The sequence below is a fragment of the Nannospalax galili genome, unplaced genomic scaffold (assembly GCF_000622305.1).
Source record: "Nannospalax galili isolate Female #2095 unplaced genomic scaffold, S.galili_v1.0 scaffold1927, whole genome shotgun sequence".
NCBI classification, from domain to species: domain Eukaryota; kingdom Metazoa; phylum Chordata; class Mammalia; order Rodentia; family Spalacidae; genus Nannospalax; species Nannospalax galili.
Genome location: NW_008355500.1, coordinates 14,640 through 19,634, shown reverse-complemented (window position 1 = coordinate 19,634; position 4,995 = coordinate 14,640). Strand labels below are relative to the sequence as shown.

The 4,995-nt window shown below is 48.2% G+C and overlaps 1 protein-coding gene across 1 annotated transcript in view; it reads right to left on the bottom strand.

Annotated features, from left to right (window-relative positions):
* Rcc2 (regulator of chromosome condensation 2) overlaps positions 1 to 340 on the bottom strand; it is a 25,668-nt gene extending 25,328 nt beyond the window's left edge. Inside the window, exon 1 of the mRNA XM_029556014.1 lies at positions 135 to 340. The gene's annotated coding sequence lies outside the window, so the exon portion shown is untranslated. The remainder of the gene's footprint in view (positions 1 to 134) is intronic.
* Between the last annotated feature and the right edge of the window lie 4,655 nt (positions 341 to 4,995).

Sequence of the window (4,995 nt, the reverse complement as noted above, 5' to 3'; positions counted from 1 at the left end):
CCCAGGTTTTCTTTTTTTAAAAAAAAAAAAACCTTTTGGGGGGGGGCGGAAAGGAAGGAGGGCAGGGGGAGGGAGAAAAAATAAACTTTCCCGGACCCTGCAAACTGGTCTGGGCTGCATTTCCAGCCCCCTACCTGGTTGGAGTGATGCGAACACCGAAAAGGGAAGAGGAGCAACTACGAGGCGGGCCGGAGGGCTGCTTTCTCTTCCCGGCCCGGACGAGGGCTCCAGCCCACTCGCCAGATACACTTAAAATGTAAATACGAGCTTCCAGAACAAATGCTACAACACAAAACAGAAACACATGTGCGGCCGGGCGGCAAGCGAGCGCTCGGCGGGACGGGTAGCACAGGGTCCCCCGGGCGCCAGCGCCTCCTAGGGGCCGGCGGACCACATGGCCGCCCACCCGGGCCTGCACCCCGCGCCATGCCGCACGCCCCGTTGCGCCTTCTGCACACCCGCCAGCGCGCCCCGGGCCTTCCGCGTACGTCCTGCGCGTCAGAGACTGTGGGCCTCGGGAGAGGGTTAGGTGATTCATTTTTTTTCCTCCGAGCGTCTAGACAGGTCACCTGAGGACAACTCGCTGGAAAATAGTGACTTTGCTCACGAAGCAGCCAGCAAGGGACGTGTCCTAATTGACTGATTGGAGAGAGGAATACGATTTGAATAACTTTTCTGCAGAGAGAGGCTCGATTTGTATTTGCCTGTGGATGTGTCCCCTGTATGCAGTCAGGTGCTGTTACATGGTCAAGTTACATAAAGGTTCCATATGCCAGTAAGCTCATTCGTAATTAACTGGAGGATCATGGATGAACCTGGAGATAGTATTTGGTTTTTTTTTTTTTTTTTTTTTTTTAAACCGTTGTTAGCCACCATGTGGATGTTGAGAATCCAACCCGGGTCCTTTGCAAGAACAGTCAGTGCTCTTAACCACTGAGCCATCTCTCCAGCTCCCTGGAGAGAGTTTGATGGACTTTTTTTTTTTTATACTGAGCCCCCGGTACATTCGAGACTCAACAGTGCTAGATGTTGGGAGTACAGACCTAGGGAACAAGATCTCTGCCGTAATGGAACTCGGGCTAAGAAAGATTCATTAAACAAGTGATTGCAAGTGTGATTGTCTCAAAGTGGTATCTGCACAGACCAATTATCTGGAGGGGGGTGCGGTTTACCCCCATTCACGGATCGAGGAAGGGGTTCCCTGGGCAAGCTGAGCTAAACAAAGAATCAGACTCCCCAGAGTAGGGATAGAAAGTTTATCTTCAACCGACAGCGAAAAATAGTGCAGGGTCCCGGTATCCTGGGAGGGAAAATGGCCAGAGGAGCTGGGGGGAGAAAAAGGAGCTGGCTGAAGGAAGGGGTAGGCAGGGCCGCTCACAAAACCTAGTAACTGGTACTGAGGATTGTGGGAGAATCTGGTTGGCGGGGGTGGGGGTGGGGTTGCTTTCCTCCCACTGGTCCCCTTCCTGGTGCTTTATCTCAGTATCACTTTTCTGGTACCAAATGTTTCCTTTTTGTTTGGGTTTTGTTTTGTCTGTTGTAGTCCAGGCTGGCCTGGGACTCACATTGTGGCCTAGGCTGGCCTTGAACTTCAGATCCTCCTCCTCCACCTCTCAAGAGCACACAGATGTGAAAGTTTCTTTGGGGCAACTTCCGGCAGATGGGTAGAGTTGTAGGATCTTCACAGTTCATTCTTCAATTATTGCAGCAAGAAACATGATGGGGGGCGGAGCAAAAGTGTCTAAAGACGGACAGAGAATCCAAGAGACCCAAACCTAAGTGATCTGATCGAAGTCCCAAGTCTGTGTGTCCAGGGAGCCTAGAGCACTTATGTAAAACAACTCTGAAAATGAACAATCAACTGGTACATTTCCGAGATTTTCAGGAAGGTCAAGTATGGATAGAAGCACCGTTTGAAAGCAGTTTCTTAATAGACCCGGCATTAGGAAAGAGTGAAAGATTAAACCTTGGTGCTTTGACACAAAACGTAAATAGAACCAACCAGAAAAAATTCCGCCTAAGTGTGCCATCAAGTCCCAGTTTCAGAAAACGGCTCGCTGATGCTTGCCAGGCGGAGGAGGCTGGTTGGGTGTTTACCCTCCCAACACCACCCTGTGTGGCCAATTAGGAACACCGACGGTGCCTTTAAAAGGATTTCAGCCAGCCGAGTCTTTTTCCTTTCTCCTGCCCCATTACACTGCTTTCTGTCGGCGTAAACGGCACATGCGTCAGAAACGCTGATGCAACGAGACGCTGATATCACATTGCATCATCTGACCCAAGGTGTGGTGCTCCCCAAACTGGTTTTTCTTGAGGCTGTGGTGGAGAAAAGCGCTCGGGGTATACCCACCCACCGGCCCTCCTAGCCGCATGATAAAGTGCTTTCACGCCTCAGTTCCACACACTTTGGGTCCAGGGAAAGCCCAAGTGACTTTCCTTGGTTGAATTGGGGGTGCTGCCTGACACACTCATCAGCCAGGCGCGCCGCGCTGCTCAGCTTATGTAACCAGAGTGACAGAGGGAGATGCACCTACCAGGCCAGCTGCAAGTGCTTTCCTCCACTCCCCAAAATGTGCTCGGAAATTTTACTTCATTTTAAGTGAGCAACTAACCGATCAGGGAAAGAATGGTTTTGTGCAAAGGGTGGAGAGGGGGAGGAGAACAGGGACTGAGATTTCTAGGTCTTTCTGAGCACAGGTGCCTGGCCTGCATATCTCTCTTTTGTTCCTCAGTAAAGGCAACTTCCAAGTTAAACTCAGCAGGCAATTCAGCTCTGTCCTAGAAGTGTGAGTCCATTTAGCTGAGCCACAGAAAGCTTCACTGCTACTTTGAAGAGTCTCTGGTCACAAAACCTCTAGTCATGGGACTGATGACCCTCACAGAAGGAAATGTAATTCTTTTGTTTTGACACAAGGATTTCCTGTATCCCATGCTAACCTTGAACTCACTGTGTACCCAAGAGATGACCTTGAACTTTTGATTATCCTTCCTCCACCTGCAGAGTGCTGAGATTACATATGATCTGTGTAGGTGCAATTGGGTCAGGATGGGAGAGTGCACATTCTACCTGTGCCATTGAACTAGGAACCTCCTGAGCACTTGAGATGTGACTGGTGCATATTGCAGTGTGCTAGAGTCTAAACACACACTAAATTTGTTTTGTTTTTGAAGCAGGGTTTCACTGTGTAGCCCAGTGTGGCCTTAAACTGGTGATCATCCTGCCTCAGTCTACCAAGTGCTGCAATAACTGGCCTATACCACCATCCCCAACTCACACTAGATCTCAAAGACGGAGCAATTAAAAAAAAAAAAAAAAAAAGCGAGGCTGGAGAGATGGCTCAGCAGTAAAGAGGACCGGGTTCGATCCCCAGCACGCACATGGTGGCTAACAACTGTCTGTAACTCCAGTTCCAGGGGATCCGATGCCCTTTTCTGACTCCCTTGGGCACTGGACAACATGGGTCCACCTACCCACATGCAGACAGTATGCTTATACATATAAAATAAAAATAATGAATATTTTTTTTAAAAAAAAAGCAAGAACTGGGCATGATGGCACATGTCTTTAAACCTCAGCACTCCACCCCACCAATTCTGTGAAATGAAGACCAGACTGATCCTCATAGCAAGTTCCAGCCTAGTCAGAGTTGCATAGTGAGACCCTGCCTCAAAAAACAAACAAAAAAGCAAACTCTTATTAATAATTTTATTATATTAATCTGGGTACAATATATGTACTTGTAGTCTCAGCTACTTGGGAAACTGAGGCAGAAGGATTGCTTGAGCCCACAAGTTTAACCATAGCTTGGGCAATGGCCGGAAACCTCATATCAGAAGCAAATACTGTTGGAGACATAGCTCAGTGGTAGAACACTTGCCTTGCCTTTGAGAGGCTCTGAGTTTAATTCTGAACAACCTTCCGAAATAGAATCTAAATCCAGTATGGTGGCACACTGTAATCCCAGTACTCAGAGAGCCAAGGCAGAATGCTGCTGAGTTCAAGCCATCCTGGGCTACATAGTGAGTCTGAAACCAGCCTAGGATATATACCCAGAGCCTGTCTCAAAAAACAGAGATTGTTCAGTGGGTACATACTGCTGCTGGGCTCATAGTGGTCACCTTTATCCCAGCGCTCTAGACGCAGAGACAGGCAGATCTCTGTCAGTTGCAGACTAGTCTAGCCAAATAGGGAGTTTCAAGCCAGCCAGTGCTGCACAGTGATACCTGTCTCAAAAAAACAATAACAAGGGGCCGGGCATGGTGGTGCACACCTTTAATCCCAGCACTCAGGAGGCAGAGGCAGGTGGATCTCTGTGAGTTCAAGGCCAGCCTGGTCTACATAGTGAGTTCCAGGACAGCTGGGGCTACAGGGAGACCCTGTCTCAAAAAGACCAAAAAAACCCACCAAAAACCAAAAAACAAAACAAAACAAAAAACAAACAAGGAGCTGGAGAGATGGCTCAGAAATTAAGAGCACTGGCTGCTCTTGCTGAGGATCCAGGTTCGATTCCCAGCACCCACATGGCAGCTAACAACCATATGTAACTCCAGCTCCAGGGAATCTGACATTCTTTTCTGACCTCCACAGGCATTGCATGACACAGGTGCACTTACCTACATGTAGGCAATAAACTCATACAAATAAAATAATAAATAAAACATTTTAAAACAAATAAAAAAGACACTGCCAAGAGCACTGGCTGCTCTTGCTGAGGATCCAGGTTCGATTCCCAGCACCCACATGGCAGCTAACAACCATATGTAACTCCAGCTCCAGGGAATCTGACATTCTTTTCTGACCTCCACAGGCATTGCATGACACAGGTGCACTTACCTACATGTAGGCAATAAACTCATACAAATAAAATAATAAATAAAACATTTTAAAACAAATAAAAAAGACACTGCCAGGTGTGGAGGCACATGCCTTTAATCCCAGCACTTGGGAGGCAGAGGCAGGCGGATCTCTGTGAGTTCAAGGCCAGCCTGGTCTAC